Source organism: Tamandua tetradactyla, chromosome 6 (genome assembly GCF_023851605.1).
Source record: "Tamandua tetradactyla isolate mTamTet1 chromosome 6, mTamTet1.pri, whole genome shotgun sequence".
Lineage (NCBI taxonomy): Eukaryota > Metazoa > Chordata > Mammalia > Pilosa > Myrmecophagidae > Tamandua > Tamandua tetradactyla.
In genome coordinates this window covers 123,913,040-123,940,186 of record NC_135332.1, presented here as the reverse complement: position 1 = coordinate 123,940,186, position 27,147 = coordinate 123,913,040, and the positions used below count along the sequence as shown (strand labels likewise).

Genomic DNA, 27,147 nt, shown 5'->3' with positions numbered 1-27,147 from the left:
TTAACTATAAACACCCTCATTCCTCCACCTCCTGCCAGTGTCGGGCATAGCAGGCGTCCCCTACATATAGGTTGAGTGACTATTAAATAATATAGTTGAAATAATGCAGCTCGTCCTCAGACTGGGGGTGAAGTGGGAGGCCCCGCCGAAGCTCTGCTGCTCCTCAGGGAACAGTGGCAGGCTTTGTATGGGGTGGCGACGGATGGTGGCGCGTTTCCCGTCGTTGGCACAGGGAGAGGAAAATGCGCTGCAGAAAGTGATGGCTAAGGTGGGAGGGCCCAGAAGATCCCAGATCCAGGCCAGGTGTGTGAGTCTCATGTGAAAAATTAAGAATGCAAGTTTTTGTGGTCCGCATTCTTGGCCAAATGCCTTGGCCTTCTAAACCCAGAAGCTGTGTGATGACAGAGAGGGTTTCAGGCCAGGACTGGCCTGCATTTTGGGGACGTAAGAAGAGGGGCAGCCACAAGTTCTTTGTGTGTGTGTGTGTATTCCAGTAAACCTTTATTTATGAATCCTGACATTTGAATTTAATATTAATTTTTGTGTGTCATGAAGTTGTGTTTTTAGCCATTTAAAAATGTAAACACAACTGAGGCCATGTAAAGCAGGCAGCAGGCTGTATTTGACCTGTAGACCAGATTTGGCACATGGGCTGTAGCTGGCTGTCTCCTTATATAAGGCCTTTAGATGTTATGCACAATAACATTCGAACCTGTTTAGGAATAACAGATTCAAAATGTAGAGACTTTTGTTTTTAAATCTCTCATTTTAAAATGTAAACAAGGTCTCTACTTTCCGGATAAATATGCTCGTCTACCAGAGAGACAATTCAGAAAAAAAACTTCCATAGTTAAAAAAGGGAAATAAAAAGGCATTATAAAACCAATGTTTCACCTTAAAAAAAATAATTTGGAAACATGTAAAATTAAACAAACATGAAAATTTTAAATTCTATGCAATATAACACAAAATGCATAGATTTGGTACATAATCTTTTTGTTTTTACTTTAAGAAAAAGGAAAGAGAGAAAAGTTTGTAAGTCTCTCAGTCCCTTTTATGAAGTACATGTAGAAACTGGAATTTTACCTACACTAGTTCTGGCTGCTTTTTAAAAAATACAGAATTATATCATCCAACACTGGCTTCTACAATTTGGGACAATTCTGAAAAGCAAACTCTTACCTCCACAATATAAGGAAATAAGAATAATCTTCTCATAGTTGTTATCCAGTCTAAAAAAAGTTCACAATCTAATTTACCTTTATCAAAGGGTAAAATGATTCACTGCTACATTGCATACATTATTTTGATCCTCAGTAGTTTCTAAACACAGTAATTTAGCCTGAATTTGTATCTGCTTGGGTTTTCTAAGGCAAGATACTAATACATAATATATTAAATTGGCAGACCTCTGTGGTTTAAAGAAAAAAGAATGAAATATAAAATGTTTCTAATTTTATCCTTTCCAGTTTCACAAGCTTCAGGTATTGAAACCTAATTGGTTTCTTGAACCTATCCATTATGAATGCAGTCTTATATTTTAACAAGTCTTGGTGCCGTCTCGTTTGGTACTTCATTTTGTAACGTTTAAGATAATTTCGTTCAGTTTCAATCATTTGTTCTTCCCTTGATTTAATTTCATTATCATAACGAATTTTATCATCTCTAGCAAGCTGAATATATACTTGCTTTTGAGATCCAGATAGATTTTTCCAGTTTTCATCTTTGCCTGTGATGAACCTTCCTTAGTTTCTTTGAAGCTTTCAGATATAAAAATGTTATAAGCTGATCGAGGTCTTTTTGGTTTTCCAAGCATTGTTAACTCTTTTTAATTAATACTTTCTTTTTAAAAATGTTTTTGCATGATTTCTTTTTCTAAAGATATGATCTGATTTGGAGTTAGCTGTTCTTGAATCCTGTTTATCTCTTCTTTGTATGCCTGACAGTCTACCTTGTAAGCATCTTCATAAATTTTTTTTTCTCTGAATCAGGAAGTTCCCTCCATAGCTGGGCGATTTTCTTAATTAGCTCTGAATTTTTGCATCGGGGTTCTGAGCTTTAAATATGGGTTGCTGTTCTTTAGAAAAGCAAACATATGAAGTCAAAGGTTTCTTTGGATAACTACCTACGGTGGATGAAAACCATTTTGGTGTACACGCAAAACTGAGAGAAAAGCTCAATCGATTTCCACAACCCGAGCAGAGCTCCGCTCCTGACTTTCCCAGGAAATTCAGCAAGCCCCAGGTGCCCCTGAGAAGTGCCATGGCACCTGCAGACAACACAGTGACAGGGCTCCAATGTCGTAAAGTCGCCTGGCTCAATGAAACTCCAGTGATAACCCGAGCCTCCGTGCAACACTTGAGCCAGCCACAAGTTCTTAACTTTCTGTTCCTTGAGTAGCGAGCTGAAAGGGTCTGATCAGGTAACTGGAGTAACAAAAACCGAGAAATAAGGTGAAACAACAAGACAGGACCCACACCTAGATTTTGGCAGGTATGGAAGGACTGGTTACAAGCTTCGGGAGTGTGGTGCTCAGCATACTTTTTGGTTCATTTTTAGTTTAGTTCCCCCCCCCCCCACCTCTGCCCTCCATTTCTGGAGTCTTTCATTTTTGGTGGATAGCTCTGATGAATATATTTCTATTCCCTAAACTCATATGATTGTGAACTTGTATAGCATGTGTCAAATGAATTTTAGATTTATAATTTTCAAAACACAAACCACTCTTGAGTTCTGTTTGAACACCTGAGGAAGCAGACTGTGTTTTCCTCATAGAACATTCAAATTATCTTCCTGTTGGGCTGTGTGAAATAAGGTTTCAGACCGAGGCTCCTGTCACTTAGCATCTGATTGTCAAAATAGTCTTCTATTGAGAATATTTAAATTCTGATGGACTGAGCTATCCCCTCTCTCAAAGGACAGTATCTAGTACTGTAGTAAACTTGGGTATGCTATGAGAGTCTTGCTTCTGAGGGTTTCACTTAACTTATTTTGTACTTATGAAAAATAATATGGCTAAAGGCAAAAAAAAAAAAAAGGTAACAATTCAAAGTGGTAGACAGTTACCCTCTCACCCTCACCCTTGGCTCATTACTCAGGGATGACTGTCATCACCAGCTTCTTGGGTATCTTTTCAAAAAGATACATGCAGGGCGGGCCACAGTGGCTCAGCAGGTAAGAGTACTTGCCTGCCAGGCCCGAGGACCCGGGTTTGATTCCTGGTGCCTGCCCATGTTAAAAAAAAAAAAAAAAAAAGATACATGCAGGTGTTGTGTCAATAACATGTTGTATGCATTATTCCACTTGTATCTTTTAGCTGTGGACATCTTTCTGTGGCACACATGGTTAGATCTTTTTCTTTAAAAAAGTTTTATTTAGGTATAATTTACCGTAAATAATTACTGTTTAATGTATTTCAAAATTCACCTGTTAAATGTACAGCTCAATTTTTTTTAGTAGATTTACAGAGTTGTGTAACCATCACCATCATCCAATTTTAGAACTTTCCCATCCCCCTGCCTGGGGAACTTACTGTCCTGTTCCCACCCCCACTAATCTATTTTATGTCTCTATAGATTGATTTTTACTCTTACTGGCTAACAGTCCATTTTGTGGAAGTAAAAAAAATGTATTTATCTGGTCTCTTATTCATGCAAATTTAGGTTATATATGGTTACCTGCTAATGTTTTATTTTGCTGCCTTCTTATCTCCTTTTAAAAAATGCAAGACGATGGAAATTGTGCCTTTGAGCCAGACTTGGTAATAGTGATAAGGGAGTTTTAACTGGTTTTGTCTGTGGCTTTTCCAGTCTTTAGCTATCGGAAAGGAGGAATTTTAGGGACTGTGCAATTATCTACATTTGAGTAGAAGCTGCTTGAGGTCATCTTTGAGTAGATGGAAGCCCAAGGATTAATGTTTATTTTGTAGGTGTTTTGAAGCAGAACTAAGTGTTTATACTTGGTTGGTGAAAAGGGGAGTTTATTATTTTGGTTTTTCCTTTTTCAGTGTAGTCTCTAAGTAGGAGGATTACAGGAGCTGCTGAATGTTCAGAAATATGTCTTAAGATGTAGTTTTCAAACTGCATGTTGGGACTTGTTTTTGAGTTGTGAATACTGACCAGGTGTTTTTTGAAAAAATGAAGTAGAACAGAATAATATTAAAATGCTTTGCATGTTCTGAGAGTGAGTGTTGAGAAATTCAGTTTTAGTTATGAATGTGTATGTATGTATGTGTGTGTGTGCTTCTGATGTAAACATCAGAAAGGTTTCAAAGCCAGTGCCTTTTAGGAGCTAGTGTTTTAAAAATTTCAATCAGGGGATCAAACAGATTATATTCCAGCTTCTTCTTCTGAGCTCTATAGAAGAAGAAGACCTGGGGACAGGTAGGGTCAGGAAATTGGGATAGGGTTGTTCAACAACAACAACAAAATTGTTGGGGGTTGACTAGGAAGTGGGAAGTGAAAATGAAACTGTTCAGGGAAGCTTCCTATGTGACTGCTTTTTTCTATCAGACCAATGAATTATGGCAGTTACTGCAAAGAGGCCTTGGATGGATATGCATCAGTTTATCACTATTGGAATTTGACATTTGTGACAGCAGTGATTATCTATCTAGTTATCTATTGCTGTGTACCAGATTACCCTCAAACTTCCTAGTGGAAATCAATTTTTATTTATTATCTCTAGAATACATCAGAAAGCTGGGAGCAGCTTATCTAGGTAGTCTAGCTCAGGGGTTCTTCTGAGATTGGAATAAAATTGACAGTAATCTGAAGACTGAATTATGCTGAATGTTCTGCTTCCAAGATGCTTTACTCACATAGTTGTTGGTAAGAGGCCTCAGTTCTGCAGCATTGTGTCTCTATATAGAGCTGTTTGTGTACCTTATGACACAGTCTCCCTCTTTTTTTTTTTAGCATGGGCAGGCACCAGTCTGTCTTTAAAAGAGAAAAAGAGAGAACAAGTCCAAGCCAGAATATGTTCTAAGAAATACCCTTGTGTCAGCTCAGCCCTGATACAGTGTAGGTGCATCTGCACAAGGGTTTGAATACTTGTATGTATGTGGGGAGGAAATCACTCGAGCCATCTTGAAGGCTAAGGCTGGCTACCAGAGGTAGTTGTAGTAACTTCCTAGGGGACCTGGGTGGAAAAGCACTGTTCATCTTGACTCAAGATGGAATTGAGTTTGGCCATGTTGAGCTTAAATATGAGCTTTTTAATATAGCTAAATTTGAGCTTTTTGACATAGCTAACTCCCCAGTTGGAAAAGGTTTCCCTCAAGTACCTTGGTTGGAAGTGTGAATCCAGAGCCAGGTCAGTTTACTGGGACTTTGAATTAAAGGAGAAAAGGAATAATCTGAAAAGAGGACTGAATCCGTGCACCATAAAGTAGCTCCCATGCCTGGAATAAGTCCTTTAAGATTTTGAGGCAGGTGGCATTCATGTGCTGAGGTTTTCTACTATTACAGGTTGCTCTGTAATTTGGGTTCGGAAAAGGCTTTGTTGGCATGTTGACCACGGTTATAAGAAAAAGCAGCCAAAATCTTGAAGAACAGTACTTCTCAAAGTTTGTTCCACATCAGCATAACCTGGAGCTCCTTAGAAATCCAAGTCCTCATGCCCTAGCTCATACCTACTGAATTAGAATTTCTGATAAAGGTACCCAGCAATCTGTATAAAAAAGCTTTCCAGGTGATTCTGGTGACTGCTACTTTCGAGAAGAACTGTTGCCTAGACTCTACCACCGACGGAGATGTGGCAAAAAAGAGACCTTTCTTTGCCCATTGCATCTTCCACCAGAGTGATTTCTGCTCCTATACTGGCCCCCATCCTTTCTAGCTTCATTTCTAGAATTCTTTTCTCTATTTCTCTGATAGGGAGTGCTTAAATACCTGATATATTTATGTAGGACTCATGTTTAGCTACATTGGCTAGCTTTATGCCTGGGGGGAAAGGTATAGCCACTCGTGGAGGGAAGGGTTAAAGAAGAGGTTGGCAATGTCAGAAAAACTCTTTTGTATCCTTCATAAGTAGGCACAGATTCTGTCTAGTTGCCACCAGTTCTACATAGAAAGAGATGCTTAAAAGTCAAGAAGACAGTGGCATGCACTGGCTCTGATCGAGTTGTTTTAGTTTGTAGAAGTTGCTGAAATGCAATATACCAGAAATAGAATGGAATTTATTAAGTTGCAAGTTTAGTGTTTGTTCTAAGGCCATGAAAATGTCCAGATTAAGGCATCCAGGGAAAGATACCTTGATTCAAGAAAGGACCATATGGCCAGAACACCCCTCTCAGCTGGAAAGGCATGTAGTGATATCTGCTAGCTTTCTCTCCTTATTTCATAAGACTTCCCCAGGGGCATTTTCCTTCTGCATCTTTAAAGGTCTTTGGCTGTCTGGAATCTGTTGGTTCTAAAGCTTTTTTTCAAAGTAGTTCCTTCTTAAAGGGTTCCATAAGCAACCCCTCCTTGAATGGCTGGAGACACATCTCCATGGAAACCATCTGATCAGTAGTTACCACCCACAATTGGGTGGGTCACATCTCCATGGAAACTGTAAAAAAGATCCCTCCCAGCAAAACTGAATGAAGATTAAAGAACATAGCTTTTCTGGGGTACACCACAGATTCAAACCGGCATAGAAGCCTTTCTCAATTGAAGGTCTGCGATAATAACCAATTACACACATCTCACAGAATCAAATAAGATGATGAATGTGAAAGACCTTGGAGAATCTAAGGTTCTACACAGATATTTTTGTATTGATGGCAAAGCATTTTCCTCTTGCAAGGGTGTGCTCAGAAGGTGTGCCTTTGATTCCAGCATCCCTCATGGGGTTGCAGTAAGGACTGAGGGAGGGAGTCTCCTTAGCACAGTGCTTAACACATATTAAGCATACAGTTAACAGCTTTTATAATTATTATTCATGAAATAGCTATGACAACTACTAAATAAAACTGGTAAATCAACTGGCTGCAGAGCTTAAGCTATGGCCTAAGTTTAGGGTCCACATAGTATCTACCATGTCAGCAACTACATGAAGTGCTCTGTATGGGGAAATAGTTTTCATTGTTTATGATTTTCTATATTTGGATGACTTCCCCAATCTAAATTCTAAGTACGACTTTTAGGCCTTAGCGCTAACTTCATCTTTTATTCTGACATGATATAATAGAAACTTGTCTTGAAGAAAAAAACACTTCACACTCTGTTCCTTGCTGTGTTTTAGCTGTCCTTATTACACACTGCCTGACTTGGCCCAAACATATCAATAATTCTTGGGGCCTTTTCTTTTTTTAAGCATCAGTGGTACCATCAAGTTTCTGGACTCTAGGTTGAAAAATTGAGATAGTTTATATAGGTAATCCCGTTAGAATTCAGGAGGTGATTTGGAACTGGCCTAAGGTGTGGTAGGAGGATTGGAAAGAACTGGAGCCAAAAGAAACTAAAGGACAGGTCATTAGTCCTCTGGCTAAATTGGTGGATGGGACAAAGGAAGTAAAACAGTATAGAGGTCATAAGCCTGGGTGACTGGAGAAAGTGGTGGTGCTGTTACTAAAAATCCAGGAGGAACACAGATGAAAAGAGGAAAGAATATCTGGTTTTGGAAAGAAGATGTAAAATTCAGGTTCAAATTATGAATTTGAGCAGGTCGTCGGTGTCCATCAGACGCTTTTACATGAAATATAACTCGTGGGTGACAGCAGTGCTCCTAGCTGCCATCCCTGGAACCTCTCAGAGGGTGCCTTTTCCCCTGAGCATGTGGTTTTCTAAGATAGTATCTGGAAAGACCCATGAAGAGGGATTGCAGCTATTGAAACATGACACCCAAATTCTGGGAAAGGATAGGAAGAGTGCTTCCAAAGAGTTTGGGAAGAAAGGTCAAGGGAACCAGCATAAGTGAACACTTGGGACTTTGGATGCCATATGTATTCCCTATAGCAACCATACAAGGTGTCTGTGTGATTACCCCAGTTTTACAAATACTGGAAACAAAGAACCAGGAGATCAGGTGACCTGGAACTCCAATGCCCGGTTTTTATGAATGAATGAATCTTCTATTTATATCAGCATCAAAGGACAATACAGCTTGTTGAGTTACTTGAATCTGAAAACTACAAAATATGAACTTATACGTGGCATGGGAATCCTTGACCAGGGATAACTAATCTTTAGATTATCTTCATCCCAGCTGATTGTTTGCTCTATTGCGAGGGGACTTTCTCATCTGGTACTCTTATCTCCATAAAGAGCCTTGTTCCCTTAAGATGGAGACCTCTGTTTCTTTCTGTGAATTAAAGGGGGTTGCAGAGAACAGCAAAAAGAAATCTGCTTGTAAATCCTACCAATAAAACCTCCAGGCCCCTTCAATTCCCTTCACTCTTTTTTTTTTTACATTTTTTTATTAATTAAAAAAAATTAACACAACATTTAGAAATCATTCCATTCTACATATGCAGTCAGTTATTCTTAATATCATCACATAGATGTATGATCATCATTTCTTAGTACATATGCATCGATTTAGAAAAAGAAATAGCAAGACAACAGAAAAAGAAATAAAATGATAATATAGAGAAAAGATAAAAATAAAAATAAAAAATACAAAAATATATACGAAAAATAAATAAATAAATAAACAAAAAAAAATAAAAAACAAAAAAAACCCCCAAAAAACTATAGCTCAGATGCAGCTTCATTCAGTGTTTTAACATAATTACATTACAATTAGGTAGTATTGTGCTGTCCATTTTTTTTTTTTTTTAGAAATCATACCATTCTACATATGCAATCAGTAATTCTTAACATCATCACATAGATGCATGATCATCGTTTCTTAGTACATTTGCATCGGTTTAGAAGAACTAGCAACACAACCAAAAAAGATATAGAATGTTAATATAGAGAAAAAAAATAAAAGTAATAATAGTAAGAACAAAACAAAACAAAACAAAACAAAAACCTGTAGCTCGGATGCAGCTTCATTCAGTGTTTTAACATGATTACTTTACAATTAGGTATTATTGTGCTGTCCATTTTTGAGTTTTTGTATCTAGTCCTATTGCACAGTCTGTATCCCATCAGCTCCAATTACCCATTATCTTACCCTGTTTCTAACTCCTGCTGAACTCTGTTACCAATGACATATTCCAAGTTTATTCTCGAGTGTCGATTCACATCATTGGGACCATACAGTATTTGTCTTTTAGTTTTTGGCTAGACTCACTCAGCATAATGTTCTCTAGGTCCATCCATGTTATTACATGCTTCATAAATTTATCCTGCCTTAAAGCTGCATAATATTCTATTGTATGTATGTACCACAGTTTGTTTAGCCACTCGTCTATTGATGGACATTTTGGCTGTTTCCATCTCTTTGCAATTGTAAATACCATTGCTGTAAACATTGGTGTGCAAATGTCTGTTTGTGTCTTTGCCCTTAATTCCTTTGAGTAGATTCCCAGCAATGGTATTGCTGGGTCGTATGGCAGTTCTATATTCAGCTTTTTGAGGAACCGCCAAACTGCCTTCCACAGTGGTTGCACCATTTGACATTCCCACCAACAGTGGATAAGTGTGCCTCTTTCTCCGCATCCTCTCCAGCACTTGTCATTTTCTGTTTTGTTGATAATGGCCATTCTGGTGGATATGAGATGATAGCTCATTGTGGTTTTGATTTGCATTTCTCTAATGGCCAGGGACATTGAGCATCTCTTCATGTGCCTTTTGGCCATTTGTATTTCCTCCTCTGAGAGGTGTCTATTCAAGTCTTTTTCCCATTTTGTAATTGGGTTGGCTGTCTTTTTGTTGTTGAGTTGAACAATCTCATTATAAATTCTGGATACTAGACCTTTATCTGATATGTCATTTCCAAATATTGATTCCCATTGTGTAGGCTGTCTTTCTGCTTTCTTGATGAAGTTCTTTGATGCATAAAAGTGTTTAATTTTGAGGAGTTCCCATTTATTTATTTCCTTCTTCAGTGCTCTTGCTTTAGGTTTAAGGTCCATAAAACTGCCTCCAATTGTAAGATTCATAAGATATCTCCCTACATTTTCCTCTGTTTTATGGTCTTAGACCTAATGTTTAGATCTTTGATCCATTTTGAGTTAACTTTTGTATAGGGTGTGAGATATGGGTCTTCTTTCATTCTTTTGCATATGGATATCCAGTTCTCTAGGCACCATTTATTGAAGAGACTGTTCTGTCCCAGGTGAGTTGGCTTGACTGCCTTATCAAAGATCAAATGTCCATAGATGAGAGGGTCTATATCTGAGCACTCTGTTCGATTCCATTGGTCGATATATCTATCTTTATGCCAATACCATGCTGTTTCGACCACTGTGGCTTCATAATATGCCTTAAAGTCAGGCAGTGCAAGACCTCCAGCTTCGTTTTTTTTCCTCAAGATGTTTTTAGCAATTCGAGGCACCCTGCCCTTCCAGATAAATTTGCTTATTGGTTTTTCTATTTCTGAAAAATAAGTTGTTGGGATTTTGATTGGTATTGCATTGAATCTGTAAATCAATTTAGGTAGGATTGACATCTTAACTATATTTAGTCTTCCAATCCATGAACACGGTATGCCCTTCCATCTATTTAGGTGTTCTGTGATTTCTTTTAGTAGTTTTTTGTAGTTTTCTTTATATAGGTTTTTTGTCTCTTTAGTTAAATTTATTCCTAGGTATTTTATTCTTTTAGTTGCAGTTGTAAATGGGATTCGTTTCTTGATAATTCCCTTCACTCTTGACCATCTTCCATCTCACCATGGTATACCATAAGTTCAAGAAGTGCTGGTTTCTATAGCTGTTGGCCATTGGCCATTGTATCATGTCACCTTGGAGGGAGATTTGAGTTTATAGGATACATTTTTCTCTGCGATTCCTAATCCTCACTCATGGACAAAACTAATGGTAATTTTGATAATCACTTCTGAAACATTTGCTTTGTACGGAATGATTTGCAAACATAGAAATATTTAATCCTCACCAAACCTTATGAGATTCAGAAGCTCTTTGGGATCCGTCATCCCCATTAAGATGGTTAGCCTATTGAATGTGATGGGAATAGTATGCTGGAACTAGAGAGAACTGGAGGGTGAAGGGGCTTATGAGCCTGCTAAAGATTGGCAGTGGGGAGCCCTTGAAGGGTTTAAGCTGTGCAGTGACGTGATTTAGCCTTTGGGACCAGGGCTTGGAAGATAAGTTAGAAGATTTAAAAGTTGTATCATCCAGTCTGTAGTATAGACTTCCTGTGTTTTTATTTGTCTGTGTCAGTTCCCTTCCTCCACCTTGCCACCCCATGTCTTTTCCAAACTTGTAAAATTTTTCCATACCCCATATTTAGCCCCTGCTTCTTCTTCCTCTCAGGAGGCATCTTAACTCCTTTCGCTGAGAAATCTGAGCCAGTCAGGTGTACTTCCTTAAGCTTCTTACCCTTAAAGCTGGTCACTTTTCTTTTTCAGAGTATGAAATGTATGACTCACTTACTCTTATTCAGGGTGAGCATGTAGAAACATAGCAAGAGAATTGCAGTTTGAGAGGTGCAGTGAAAGGCTGCTGCTCCCCACCTTCCTACTTGGAAAAGTAGGTGAAATCAGCTGTATAAACAATGGAACAGAAATTGTGGTTCTCCAACTATGTAAAAACAAAAAACAACAAAAGACACACATGAGGATAGAGTATTACAAGAAGAAAGGAAGGCTCTGACAGAACACTTAGGTATAATTCAATGGATGAAGAAATTCCAATTTTGATGTCTCTAGTTGGCCAAGATTCTGTGTTCATGTCAATTCTTTAACTGATTTTGTATTGCTTTGATTTTTTAATATTTAAATTTTTTTTTCTTCTGTGAGTAAAGACAAGGGAAACTGAATAAAAGCTAAAGGAAAAAATTCATTTTATATATTCTTAAGCTAATATACTCAAAATGAACAAATTCCAAATGAAATCATAAAAGCTGAAATGGTTCAGGGCATGAATGAGATCATATAGTACTGTGATGACAGTCTTCAGTACTGTGGACAGCTGGTAATTTATTTAAGATAGTAATTGACATTTTTCAGCAGGAATCTGTTTTAACTCCTGTGCTGGTTTGAAGGGATGTGTGTCCCCTAGAAAAGCCATGTTTTAATCAAAATCCTGTTTCGTAAAGGTAGAATAATCCTATTTAATACTGTATGTTTGAAGCTATAGTTGGATCATCTCCCTGGAGATGTGATTTAATCAAGAGTGTTTGTTAAGCTGGATTAAGTGATGACATATTTCACATGTCTCCACCCATTTGGGTGGGTCTTGAAAAATTTCTGGAGTCCTATAAAAGAAGAAACAGTTTGGAGAATGAGAGATTCAGAGAGAGCAGAGCAGAACAATAGAGCCACAAGAAGCGGAGTCCACCAGCCAGCAGCCTTTGGAGATAAAGAAGGAAAATGCCTCCCGGGGAGCTTCATGAAACAGGAAGCCAGGAGAAGCTAGCGGATGATGCCATGTTCACCATGTGCCCTTCCAGATGACAGAGGAACTCTGACTGTGTTTGCCATGTGCCCTTCCACTTGAGAAACCCTGAACTTCATTAGCCTTCTGGAACCAAGGTATTTTTCCCTGGATGCCTTAGATTGGACATTTCTATAGACTTGCTTTAATTGGTACATTTTCTTGGCCTTAGAACTGTAAACTAGCAACTTATTAAATTCCCCCCTTTAAAAGCCATTCTGTTTCTGGCAGGTAGCAAACTAGAACAACTCCTTTTTAGTATACATTAAAAAAGAAAGAAAGAAATAGCACAGAAAGTGAAAAGCGAAAGCTTCCCTGACCGCTCCGTGACCTCCCAGTCCTACTTCTTTTCAGAGATAACCACTGTTAATGTTTTAATATTTAGCTTTATATTTTTATAATCTATATTAACCTATATATGTGATATGATTTAGAAATCATGAATGGGCCCTGTATTAGTCTGACAAGGAGAGCTCTTTCAGTGGCTTCATATAATAGTTTTTTTGTTTGTTTATTAATTAAAAAAAATTTTTAAACATAGCAACAAACAGAAACATTTTTACCATATGATCATGCCATTTACATATATAATCAGTAATTCACAATATCATCAAATAGTTGTGTATTCATCATTATGATCATTTCTTAGAACATTTGTATCAATTCAGAAAAAGAAATAAAAAGAAAATAGAAAAAAATTCATACATACCATACCCCTTACCCCTCCCTTTCGTTGATCACTAGCATTTCAATCTATTAAATTTATTTTAACATTTGTTCCCCTGTATGTTTTAATCTGTATGTTTTACTTGTCTGTCAAAAAGGTAGACAAAAGGAGCATCAGACACAAGATTTTCACAATCACACAGTCACATTGTGAAAGCTATGTCATTATACAATCATCTTTAAGAAACATGGCTACTGGAACACAGTTCTACATTTTCAGGCAGTTCCCTCCAGCCTCTCCATTATACCTTAACTAAAAAGGTGATATTTATTTAATGCGTAAGAATAACCTCCAGGATAACCTCTCGACTCTGTTTGAAATCTCTCAGCCATTGACACTTTATTTTGTCTCATTTCCCTCTTCCCCCTTTTGATCGAGAAGGTTTTCTCAGTCCCTTGATGCTGAGTCCCAGCTCATTCTAGGATTTCTGTCCCATGTTGCCAGGAAGGTCCACACCCCTGGGAGTCAGGTCCCATGTAGAGAGGGGAAGGGCGGTGAGTTTGCTTGTCATGTTGGCTGAAAGAGAGGCCACATCTGAGCAACAAAAGAGGTTCTCTTGGGGGTGACTCTTAGGCATAATTGTAAGTAGGCTTAGCCTATTCTTTACGAGGTTAACTTTCATATGAACAAACACCAAGATTAGGGGCTCAGCCTATTGCTTTGGTTGTCCCCACTTCTTGTGAGAATATCAAGAATTCTCTACCTGGGGAAGTTGAATTTTCCCCCTTTCTCACCATTCTCCTAAGAGGACTTTGCAAATACTTTTTTATTCACTGTTCAAATCATTCTTGGATTTATTGGGGCATCACTCTGGACAAACCTACAATATCTCATGCCCTACCCAAGGTTCCGTGTACTTATGGTGTTCAGTTAAGCTGTCTACATAAGTTATATTAGGAACTGCACTAGTCAAAATACAATAAATAAACAGTTTTTGCTTGTCTCACACATAAGTTAAAGTTAAAAAAAGTTTTAAAATATTAATTACTATCTATTTTCAACACCCTGCAGTATTGACATTCCTTTGTTCTTCCTCATGCAAAAGCGTTTTTAAATTTGTACATTTAGTCACTATCATTATATACTCTAGGCATTCCTAGATTATACCATCTCAGTCCTTATCGTATATCTTTCCTTCTGATTTCCTTTGTGCCTCCAGGCCTCCTCCCTCTATCATTCTCACATGCAGCTTCATTCGGTGTTCTAACATTACTGTATTATAGTTAGGTAGTATTGTGCTGTCTATTTCTGAATTTTTATAATCAGTCCATTTGTACAATCTGTATCCATTCAGTTCCTATTACCCAATATCTACCCTATTTCTATCTCCTGCTTGTCTCTGTTCTTAACTGAAATTCTCCAAATTCTTTCATTAGTGTTAGTTCATATCAGTGAGACCATACAGTATTTATCTTCTTGTTTCTGGCATATCTCACTCAGCATAATGTCCTTAAGGTCCATCCATGTTGTTATATACTTCATAACTTTATTCTGTCTTATAGCTGCATAATATTCCATCGTATGTATATACCACAGCTTGTTTAGCCACTCATCTGTTGATGGACATTTTGGATATTTCCATCTCTTCACCATTGTAAATAATGTTGCTATAAACGTTGCTGTGCAAATGCCCATTTGTATCCTTGCCCTCATGTCCTCTGAGTAGATACCTAGCAATGGTATTGCTGGGTCATATGGCAATTCTATACTTAGCTTCCTGAGGAACCTCCAAACTGCCTTCACAGCGGTTGTACCGTTTGACATTCCCACCAACAGTGGATAAGTGTGCCTCTTTCTCCACATCCTCTCCAGCACTTGTCACTTTCTGTTTTATTGATAATGGCCATTCTGGTGGGTGTGAGATGATATCTCATTGTGGTTTTGATTTGCATTTCCCTGATAGCCAGGGAAGTTGAGCATCTTTTCATTTGCCTTTTGGCCATTTGTATTTTCTCTTCTGAGAAGTGTCTGTTCACATCTTTTGCCTATTTTGTAATTGGGTTGTCTGTCTTTTTGTTGTTGAGTTGAACAGTTTCTTTATATATTCTGGATACTAGACCTTTATCTGATACATTGTTTCCAAATACTGTCTCCCATTGTGTAGCCTGTTTTTTTACTTTCTTGGCAAAGTTCTCTGATGCACAAAAGTGTTTAATTTTGAGGAGTTCACATTTCTTTCTTTCTTCAGGCCTCTTGCTTTGGGTGTAAGGTCTAGGAAACCACCTCCATGTAGTAGTTTTAATTCTCACTTATAACAGTCTGATGTGTGGTATCCTTGGTTGGGTGGGTGTTCCTTGGTACCTTCCCATCAAGTGGAGACTCAGGACCTCTGTCTGGTGACTTTACTTCCACCTGTAGGGATGGGAAGGAAACAAGGGAGGTTTTTATGGGCCAGGCCTGAGGGGTAGGCATGAATTCTGTACACATTCTGTTGGCTGGGCTTTTTATATATAACTGCAGCGATGCCTGGGAGATGAGTTTTAGCTATGTGCCCTGTAGGAAAAATTAAGGGATTTGGTAAATAAATAGGCTTTGCCTTTTTCATGTAACAATGTAATAAGACAGTTTTTTGAACTGGTATGTGCAGCTACCTCTCTTTAAAAATGCAGTCAGTCTGTTCCATTGTATAGCAGTATCATAATGGCCACCCCTCCTCCTGCCATTCCTTCCATTATAATCAACAATGCTATAAAGAAGATCCTCACATATGATCTAAGTATAACCATAGGATAAAGCCCTAGAAGTGAAATTGCTGGATCATAAACTCTATTATTTAACGTTTTTGTAGATCTCATCAAATTACCAGCAAAAAGTTTGCATGCACTAGTTTAAATCTTCATCAGTAACAAATTAGAATGCCTATTCCCCCACATCCCAGTATTATCAAATTTTGCTCTTAGGCTTTTCTTACTGATTTTAAATGAGTTCTTTTCATATTGAGAAAATTACCTCTGTGCCTGTCACATTAGTATTTTTTCATTTTGGCTTTATTTATGGTAGATATTTCCAAACAGAAATTTTAAATCCTCATGAGGTCACATTTGTCCATCTTTTCTTCTTAAAGAGTTTCCTGTCATGTTGAAAAGTTTTATACTCCAGGATTAATTTTTTAAAAGATGGAAAAAAAAATACCGATAAGTTCTTTGTAAATTAAAGAAGTGTACTTCCATGTGTAATATTTTTGAGTGTAAGGATTTAGTGAGGGAGGAATCAAGATTTGTTACTATTGTTTTTTTTCATGTAGCTTGTACATGCTTCCAACAATAGTCATTGAATCATCTGTCATTTCTTTGCTTCTTCAGCTAGCCATCTTGATGAAATTCAATAACTTATCTTTAATTATTGAAGAAATTACGTGAATGAATGTATATAGCATTATTAGAATTTATTTGCAGCAAGTTGAAATTGATTTGAATAAAATGTGAGTTCAGGGCTGGCCTGGCTCCTTTTTCATGAGTGGAGATTTTAAATGGGATGCCTAATTAGAGGGGGAAAAACAAAACAAGAGTTCTGTACCCATGCAGTCACGTGTTTAGATTTTGTCAAGGGGTGAACATTCTGTCCAATCTTTAGTCATTCTGTCAATTTCATTTTACAGTTACATTCATACATTTATAAAATGATTGGCAAATTATCAAAATGTACTTAAACTAAGTGAAGGTGTGATGAGCAGGAAGAATGTAATCCAGCAGAAACATTCAGGCCATCAAGTTGGAATTGAGAGCTGGAGAGTATGAAAGTGTGTCAAATTGTATCAGAAGATTCTTTAAACTTGCGGTTAGTTGGAGAATCAACTGGTTTGTTGGCAGTAGTTTCTAAATGTGAATTTTTTTTGTAATTCATTCATGTTCTTTTTTCTTTTTAGTCTGTTAGTGACTTTTTAAAATTTTTTCATTGATATTTATTCACATACCATCATCCAAAGTGTACAATCAATGATTCACAATATCGTCGTATAGCTGTGCGCTTATCATCATAGTTGACTCTTTCTTTTTCTTTTTTTTTTTTTGTGAAAAATAACATCTGTACAAAAAGCAATAAATTTCAAAGCACATCACAACAATTAGTTGTAGAAAAGATTTCAGAATTTGGTCTCGTTTACAATTCCATAATTTTAGGTTTCTACTTCTAGCTGCTCTAAGATAGTGGAGACTAAAAGAAATATCAGTATAATGATTTAGCAGTCATACTCATTTGTTAAACCTTACCTTCTCTGTGTAACTCCACCATCACCTTTGATCTTTCTCCCACACTTTAGGGGTATTTCTAACTTTTTCATGTTAGAAGGGGCAATTGATTATATGGAATAGGGGGATGGAACTATTTGATGTTCTTGAGAAGCTGACCCCTCTGCATTTCAGGACTTATCTGGTTCAGGGACCCATCTGGAGGTTGTAGGTTTTTGGAAAGTTAGCCTAGTGCATGAATAAATGTGAATTTCTTTTTAAAATTTCTTTTAGTATGCTGAGTCTTAAAATGTTCTAAAGAATTTAAAAGTAAAGTTACAATTATAGACATTTTCTTTTGTCTTCAAAAGCAGAAGTAATTTTTCATTGTTTTAGTAAGGGAAAAATAATGAGCATTTAAAATCTATTTTGGACTAATTGAGGAAGTGCATAAAAATAAATCTTTGAAAGGTTTCAAGATAAAAACAAAAATAAATACATTAAAGGAAAAAACTTCATTTTGGAAAAGAATAAACCTGGAATAATAGCTTTTTGACACTTCAGATAGTGCATTTTCCTTATATAAAAACAGTATAAAATTCATTGTCTCATGCTTTAATACAAATTTGTACTCAGATTTTCAGGAATTGATTAGAACAAAATGAAAGTAATATCAGAATTACTTAAATGACTACTGTTAAATAAATTAGTCTGTCATATGTCTCCTAAATATTTTTTCCAGCTCGTAGGATTTCTTTTGTTTTTTGATCTTGTTGATGGCTTTTTTTTTGGTCATATAGAAGTTTAAAATAATCGTGGCTCACCGCCTTTTCTTTTCTGGCTCTTCACTTGATATCAAGTCCATGTTCAGTACTGCTTCCCATATAGGCTCAAGAGACAGATATGCTTGATTGAGTTTTATTGTAAGAATTCATAGGGAATAAGGAAATAAGAACCACCATACTACAGTTTGGGCTTTTAGGAGACAGTTGTGGTCCATGAGTTAGTCTGTATGTCTGCAGTCTGCAGTCTGCAGGTAGCTTCATAGAAAGTCCAGTAATTATCTCCTCAAAACATCATCCCTTCTGCTATGACAATCCATCATTAGGGTCCTTCACCTTTTCTGCTCATTATAAGACTTGATACTTTTTCTCTGTTTATTGAGACCTCGTGCCTTCTGCTCTCTCTTGACTCTGTTTATTGCCTTCTTTATGTCATCGTGGCGTCTATTGTCATCTCTGAGCCCTGACAGTGGGTGTCTCCATTTTAGGCTGCCTTTCAGAGAAGAGATAGCTTGGCCCATCCAGTCACTTTGCTGCTATAGGACACTCCAGAGGGGTGCAGACTTCCTGCCACTTCTCGCGTCTGTCCATATTGGCTGTTCTTTGGATCTGGGGTAGGCCTCCTTAACTAGTCAGCTGTGGCTTCTGAGTGGGCTACCTGATAGAAAGCAGGGCAGCCTCTGGCTTAAAAAGTATAAGAAGCTTAAAAAGGTAGATTCAACAGGAGACTTGGAAAACTGAAGGAAACGTTGCAAGTGACAGCACTTTACTCGGCCTGATTTGTAAAACGCACAGTGCTCTGTGCAGCCGTTCTATAGGAAAGAGGGGCACCCTAAATTCCAGACAGTATTGGTACCCTGGTTTGCTCATATCAGTGGAGAAAATGTGACTCAGAAATGATTAATTGGGATTAATACAAGAAATGTATGGGAAGTTTGGTACCTGCCAGATACTAGGCCTCCACATTCAGGGAAGTGTTTGAAAGAGATGCCAATTTGGAGGACTTGGAGAATGGCGTCTCTTTTACAATAGGTGTGATGTTGATAGATGAGAGTATTGTGGTTCAGGGCAAGGTGTTCCAGGAAGAGGGGTTATGTGAACAAAGGTACAGAAGTGAGAAGGCAGGCAGCTGAAGAAATACTGACTCACTGGATTTTTCTCTGAATTAGGGGAATTAGGACCCAATTTTGGAGGGGCCCAGATTCCCTAAGAGGATTTGATCCTTATTTGATAAGCAGTGTGGAGATTTTTGAGTTGGCCAATGACATTCATTCATTCATTCAATAAATAATTATACCTGCCAGGCATTGATATGGAATATATCAATGCACAAAATCAATTTAAAAAGGGAGAACAACTTTCTACTCTTGTATGACATGTTCTAGTAGGGGGAGACCGACAATAATATATATAAATGCATTTTATAGTATGTTAAGTAGTATATACTATTGAAAAATTAAATTAAAAGAGCAGGGTAATGGTGGCTGGGCCTGTGTGGGGAATATAGGGAAAAGAATGCAATTGTGATTTTTTTTTTCCTTGACGTAGAGCAGTTGTAGGTTTACAGAAAAGTCATGAAGGAAGTATGGAGTGTCCATATACCCACCCCACCCTCACAGTTTTCCCTGTTATTAACATTTTACATCAGTGTGGTACCTTTGTTACAATTGGTAAAACAATATTATTAACTATAGTTCCTAATTTACGTTAGGGGTCACTCTTTGTGTTGTACGGTTTTTTTCTGGTTCCATGTACAAACCTTAAATGAATCTTAGCCACTTTCAAGTAAACAGTTGAGTGCTGTTAAATACATTCACAATGTTGTGCTCCCATCAGCACCATCCATTACCAAAACTTTTCCATCATCCCCAACAGAAACTCTGTACCAATTAAGCATTACTAGGTAGTGTGTGTGTTTGTGTGTGTGTGTGCTTCAGTGAGAAGCTGGCAGGTGATATAACCTAGTAATTTATAGGGAGAACAATCTAGGAAGCTAGGTTGAATGGCGCTGCTAATTTGCGGGTGGGGACTATTAACAAGTTTATTGTTTATTGGGTGCATACTTGCCTCTGGGTGTCTTGTTTATTAGGTACATACTGTACATTAAACATGTTCCCAGCAACGCTGTGAGGAAGGTAGATATTAGCTTAGTTTTACAGATGAGAAAACTGAGGCTTCTGCTGTTGAAGCAGTTTGCCCCCAGTGACACACCAGTGAGCTGTGGAGTTTGCCTTGCTGTCTAGGGCTCCCTGACTCTAGTCACATGCTCTTTCTACTATACTACCTAGTAATAACTCAGCCTTTTTGTCTTGCAAATGTATACCTTATAATCAGATGCAGCTGTAAGCATTCCTCCCCACTGCTGTAGGAAATCCACATTGGCTTGCTTTATTAGTGGCATGCTGTTTGCATCATTGTACATGTTGGAGAACTTCAAAGTTTTTTATCTGTTCAAGATATGCAACCGAAAGCCTTCTCTATTTTCAAGTTTCCTGTGTCACAAGTCTTTTCAGAGGTGCTTTTCTGCCCTGTTTTTGTGTATTACTAGCACACCCTGGGTGGTAGCCAGCTTCCAAGGTAGTTTTCAACAATCCCGGTATTCACACCTTTGTGTGGTCCTCTCCCACCTGGTCCCAGGTTTGGACTACATGACCAATAGAATATGGTAGAAATGATAAAATGCCACTTCTAAGTTATAGGATTATAAGAGGCTGTGGCTTCCACCCTGATATATTGTTCTGTCTGTCACTCACTTTGGGGCAAGCCTGGTATCATGTAGTGAGCAGCTCTATGGAGAGCCTAAGTTGGGACAGGAACTGAAGCCTCTGGCCACCAGTTATGCGAGTGAGCTTGAAAGTGGCTCCTCCAGCCCTGGTGGAGCCTTCAGAGACTGTGGCCCTGACCAGAGCTTAATGGCAACCTCCTAAGAAACCCTGATCCAGAACCATGCTGCTAAGCTGCATTTGTAATTACCTTCCAAAATTGTGGAAGATAGTAAATGCATGTTGCTTTATGCTGCTGTTTTGGAGTAATTTGTGACACAGTTTTAGCTAGCTAGTACACACTACAGTTTTTATTGTGCAGGTTTGATTTCTACTCATTCATTCTTAACATCTTGGAGGCTGTCAGCAGTCACACACACACACACACACACACACAGCAGTCACACACACACACACACACACACACACTACACTCTTCAGTTGGTTGCCTAATTTACTTCTTCATCATGCTTGTTTGTTACCGAGACCATCTCATCTCCAACCCTCTCTCCCCCAAGTATGTTGTTGACAGGGCCTCTGATGTCAAGACATATAATAGTAAAATAGACCACTGATAACACCCAATGCAGTGTTCTGAGCTCAACAATTTAAGCTGGTTAGTAATTTAAAGGAGCAGATTCTTACCATTTCTGAGAAGCCACGCGCTGAACTCTCCTTTACGTAGCAGCCAAAAATAAACCTTGTTTCAGGGAAAGTATCTCACTAAAGCAGATTCTAGTTTCTGTTGCGAAAACTCGGTTGATGTTGAGAAGGAAATCTGGAAGCCATCTCATTGTCTTCCTGCTTCTCTTCCTCTTGCTTGTTCTTAAGCAATAGGGCAAAGGGTATTAAGGGAGTCAGCTTGAAAAGTATTTCTCTTTTTGTTTAAAAATAAGAAAACGTGGCAGAAAGAACTGTTTAGGGCTTGGATCAGCTTGTTTAAAGCAGCGATCTTCCTGTTTAAGACCAGTGTTACCTTGGTCTCTTGTCTCTCAGAGCTGTTTCTGCGTGTCGTTTTGTCTCTCAGCAGTTAGTACCTTTTGATTTCCAGTTCTCAAAATGCAGAGGCCAGATTTCTCTAGAGGATTATCTCTCTAAATCAGATCCTCTTATCGAGAATCTAAATTTAGAAATGCTCTCTGTTTTGATCAACATACTGGATAAATGTTTAGATCACCACTGATTCCTTAGAGAAGCTGCCGGGGCCACACATGCCTTTTTAGAAATCCACAGAAAGAAACTCTGCCTGTGCTGCCAGCACTAATTGTATCAGCGGGCAGTGATGGTGGGCTTGTCTTCTCGGTGGGCTGTTTTTCTTTGGATTTTTTTTTTTTTTTTTTAAAAAAAAGATTTTTGAATAAATGAGTGTAGGCTTTGAACTTGAGGCCTATTTTTGTAGTGAATAGCGATCTGTTGTTTTGACAGTTTGTGCTTAGTTTTAGAAAGATATTAGATCACCAGCAAGTTTTATGAAACTACCTTCACCTAAGGTGGAAGAGTTTTTGGAGATGTTTTTTTATAAATTTGCCAACACCGCTAGAATTTTTAAAAATTTAACTAGAACTGCTCTGATGATTGTCTATTTTGCACTAGCAGTGGAGCATAATAAAGCCATCGTTTTCTTTATGGTAATATCAGTCCTTTTGTGAAACTACTCTTAACCATGCTTTCTGTGATAGTCCTTTGGTATTCAAACATTTGAATGTCACTGTGCCTGCAACTTAATGAAACCCTACAATAATAGGCCAAATAGTGGCAGAGTAGGTAAAATATGTTTTTTGATCTATTGATGTACTTTCTTACACCCCGTGGCTGTACTCTTACCAACTTCCCTCCATTGGCAGCGTAACCAAGCCTGCTTGCTGCCAGGTGCTTCATCTTCTTCATAGGAACTATTTCATGAACAAATATGGGCACATGGGTCTCATAGCAGGAAAGAGTATTTGAAATGTTTAAGAGCAAATATTACTCAGTTATGATTGCTGTGCGCTCACCTCTCTCCCATTGCTCCTTTTTTTTGAACTTGTCCTTTTGGCCCATCCATCTGGCAGTAATTTATTTTAAAGTGTGAATGACTGCTGCAACTCTTAGAGGTATATGATCATTTTTAAAAGAGGAATGTAAAAAATCCACCTGAGTTTTATTTGGCAAAGTATTTCCTTTGTTCAGTGTAAGCTAAGTTTTGCTATAATAACATATAACTTCAAAATCTTCATGGCTAGCCACAAAAAGCAGTATGTCTCGCTCATGTTACATGTGTGCCATTTTCATTTGGCTGAAACTTAGTCACCTGGCCTCTTCTAACTGCGAGGAAGGCTGGGAAGTGTAGCTGTGTGCATAGGAGTAGAGGAAATTGGTTCAGTGACTGGTTAGCAGTCTTAGCCATGTTAAGTAAGATTATTAAATCATACACATAATTTTTTATCTTGGTCCTTCAGGGACAAAATGACAGCAGTTACATGGCTTCACAGTCTGGATGGTTTTCAGGAAGGCATTTTCCCCCCGCAGTCCCTTCCCATTTGTACTTGAATTATTTCACATATCCTTTTAACATGGAATAAATAAAATTATTTGCTTTGCTCTAGTAAATACCTGTTTGACAATGACATTTCATAAAACTCTCTTTGAGATAAGTCAATAAGGAACCTTAACAATAATAAATACATTTGTTATTGTAGTCACCTATTTCTAAAATGTAAGTTTTGTGCCAAAAGAGAGGTCATCTCTGAAGCTTTCCAACCATTGATTTGGTTTTAAGATAATGGACTTCTCTAGTTTATTTGTAGCATTGGTTTTCTGCTGTTGTCTATAAAGAGAAAATCATGTGAACTTTGAAATTAGAAATGACATTTTTAAACCACACTAGCAGGTTTGGATAGAGATGCTATAAATTTTGCTTTGCAGAAGACAATTTCTTAGTAAAATTTTGGAAAAATGTTCTTGTATTTGTGCTGTGTATTTTTTCTAATGGCTGACCAGCTGGATCCATCTAGTTAGCTTGTTATAATTTAAAGGCAAGCTCAACTGTTTAAATGTATGCCTTGGTGGCACAGTCTTTTAAGCATGTTTAGTGTGCCTCAGCCTGGCCAAATATTAATTTTAAATATGTTCATATATTTTTGAGAAACTCCCATTCCCTTAAGGAAAACTGTTTAATATAAGTCCCTATTGTTGAAAATAGCTGTGTAAGCATTGTGGAAGTTTTTCCAAATCAAAATTTGGTCTGCGGGTTCATTTATTCCATTTAGGATTCTGACGGTTGGTTGTGTTTATTATACCCCTCAGAGCTCTCTTTAAACTCAGCCAGCAAATTGCAAACATTTAGCTAGGATGAAGCCTCTTTATCTTCCAGTAATCTTGCCATAGAGCCCAGTGTGCTCTCAAATACTTGTTAATTCTGTTAGAGGCAATGGCCTGCATTCATTCACTTATTACTGAGCCATTATTCTAGATTCTGTTTTAGGTATTATTATTCCAAACTCCTTCTAAAAAAAAACGGGCCATGATAGAGCCCGTTTTGTCTCTTATCTGTACTTTGCTTTGTGCACTGATAGGACAGTAAGAAAACACCCCCCCAATACAAAATAAGACAAAACACGCTACATACATAAAACAAACAAAAACAAAGTCTGTGAATCCCTTTTTTTTCTTTTTCTTTGTATCTCTTAGTTTTCAAAAAAATATATATTTAGAAAGGCTGAGACAATGTAAAGTGACAAGTGTTTAGAGATTGCTTAAGCTTTCATCATAGGCACACTCGGCAGCTTTTATCTAAAGCCAGCCTTCGGTGTGGGTAATCACCTGGGACCTGTCCCAAATGCAAATCATGGGCCCCACCCCAGAACTACTAATCAGAAGCTATAGTGTAACAAGTTCCCAGGTGGTTCATATAGTAATTAACGTTTGAGAAGAACTGGTTTGAGAACTTTTACCTGGAAACAGTCAATCATGTAAGAAGTATAAACCGTTAAGACAAACTGTTTATAAGAGGAAAAACCTAGATATTGTAGTGTGTACAGGACATACACCAAATACTATTTTCTGGTAAGCCACTGAAACCTTTTTAGTCTGAGAACAGTGGCGGTAGGATCATGTCTTAAATAGATAGGGGATGATTACACTGAAATAATAAGTCCTTTTTGTATATTTTGAAATCTAGTCTCTACATGTATTCTGGAGACTTCTCAACAGGTTCTGACTTTCCTATTTAAATGTACAACCAAATCCGTATTCAGAGATAGGTTGAGGGAGGGATTGAGTTCTCATTCTTATGTGTAACTCTTGCACTGCCATATTTTAAGTACCATTTCTTAAAGAAGAGAAAAAGGTCTTTGGCTTGTCTATTTGACCTTCACTCGATTTCCATTATTTTGAGAGGGCAAAAAAACATTTCACTTAGAGTGTTGGAAATTCTTGCCAGTTAATAATTTCTTGGCAAGTCAGTGGGTCATGTGAATGGATTTCTAGTTTTAAGAAATTTGTTTATCACTTGAAAATATTTGCATTTAGGTCTAAGTAACTTGCATATTTCTGCTAGTTTATGCATCAGTTGTTGCAAAGAGGGCTTCAAAAACGTTTCGTTTTTTTCTAATTATACTATGCCACAATAGGCTTCTCTTTAAACTTAGGATATATCTAGTATAAGATTTCTAATTTCAAGGTTGACATATAATTTTAAAAGAAAACCAAATTCATTTATCCAGTTTTATATCCAGTTTAGGATTTGAAGCCCACTTCCTAAGACTTTTTCTTCTGAGCATGGGACGCAACCACTTCACCCCTTGGCTGATCCCAGCTGTTCACTGCCTCCTTGCTTTGCCCCACATGTGCACTAAAACAAAAACTTCTTTTCACTTGCTTCTGCCCTTCTTTTTCCTCTATGGTTTCTCCATTCCCTTGTCTGCCTTCTACCATCACTCTTAATAAAATTTCTTTGCAAAATCACCTGGAAACCACGCCCAGTGACTTGTTTCCAAATTTCCGTAGCATTTGCTATTGTCAGCGTTCTCTCTAGCCTTCATTTCTGTGACATTAATCACTCAAGGTTGTCTTCCATGTTTTTTGATTCTTTGGTGTCCTAGAGCCAGATTCCCTGAGTTTGAATCCTTGCTTCACCCCCTTAATAGCTGTATGCTCAGGGCAAGTACCTTCCATTTTGTGTGCCTCAGTTTTCTTATCTGTGAAATGAGGGTGGTGAAGATACCTACTCCCTAGAGTTCATCAAACAGTGTCTGGCACATAGTAAGGGTGCTTTAGAAGAGAGGCTTCATTGTTATCATCATCATCATCATCGTGATCAAAGGACATTTCCTATCCTTTGTGGGCTCCTTGGCTTGCTTCCTCCTTGCAGGTATTCACTGCTTTTTTCCCCAGTAGGACTCCATTTCTCCTGGGGTGGTGGGTAGGGAATGAGGAGAGTTAATGCTTTATTGGTACAGAATTTCTGTTTGGGGTGATGGAAGAGTTTTGATAATGATAGCACAACCTTGTGAATGTCAACAACACAGAATTGTATTTGAATATGGTGGAAAGAGGGAAGTTTTAGGTTGTACATGATGTTACCAAATAAAACAAACAAACAAAAAACCCGTAGAACAGTACGATACAAATAGCCCTAATGTAAACTGTGGACTATTGTTAATGGTATAATCATACTAATATTGTTTCCTCAGTTGTATCAAAGGTACCATTCTAATGCAAAGTGTTAATAATGGGGAAAACTGTGAGTCAAGGGGCAAATGGATCAGTGGATTGTTAATCCCTGGTCTCCATACTCTCTCCTCCTTACTCTGGAAGAGGGGCCTCCCTTACCTTCCTCAGGGAAGATGTGACAAGCAAAGCATGTGTGACAGTGAGACTTCTTTTTACTGTTGAGATAATTCTGCTATTTCTTTGGTGGAAGGTGGAGAGAACCCTTTCCACACCCGAGAGTGGCCTGTATGGCTGAGCTGTGACCCCAGTTCCGTCGTGCTTTCCCGCTTCCCCCATTACTGCTGTGGGACGTGGCCTGCTCCCTTCGTCCCTTCCCCTTCCAGTTGCTTGTCAGATGCAGCAGAGTTCTCAGTCATTAAAAACCCTTTTATTCGGAAATAATTTCAAAGTTACAAAAAGGATGCAAGAATAAAAATAGTACAAAGGGCATTCGTAAACACCAGCTGTTAACATTTTATCCCATTTGTTTCCCATTTGCTTTATGTATGTGTATATGTGTGCATACATT

The 27,147-nt window shown here is 37.9% G+C and overlaps 1 protein-coding gene, 1 long non-coding RNA gene and 1 pseudogene across 3 annotated transcripts in view; 1 reads left to right on the top strand and 2 right to left on the bottom strand.

Moving 5' to 3' along the window:
• The window catches only part of TPD52 (tumor protein D52), a 115,618-nt gene that overhangs the window by 30,726 nt on the left and 57,745 nt on the right, over positions 1 to 27,147 (top strand). The window lies entirely within an intron of this gene.
• LOC143688771 (uncharacterized) overlaps positions 1 to 27,147 on the bottom strand; it is a 33,350-nt gene that overhangs the window by 4,401 nt on the left and 1,802 nt on the right. The window lies entirely within an intron of this gene.
• On the bottom strand, positions 1,419 to 26,915 carry LOC143685720 (transcription factor A, mitochondrial pseudogene; annotated as a pseudogene).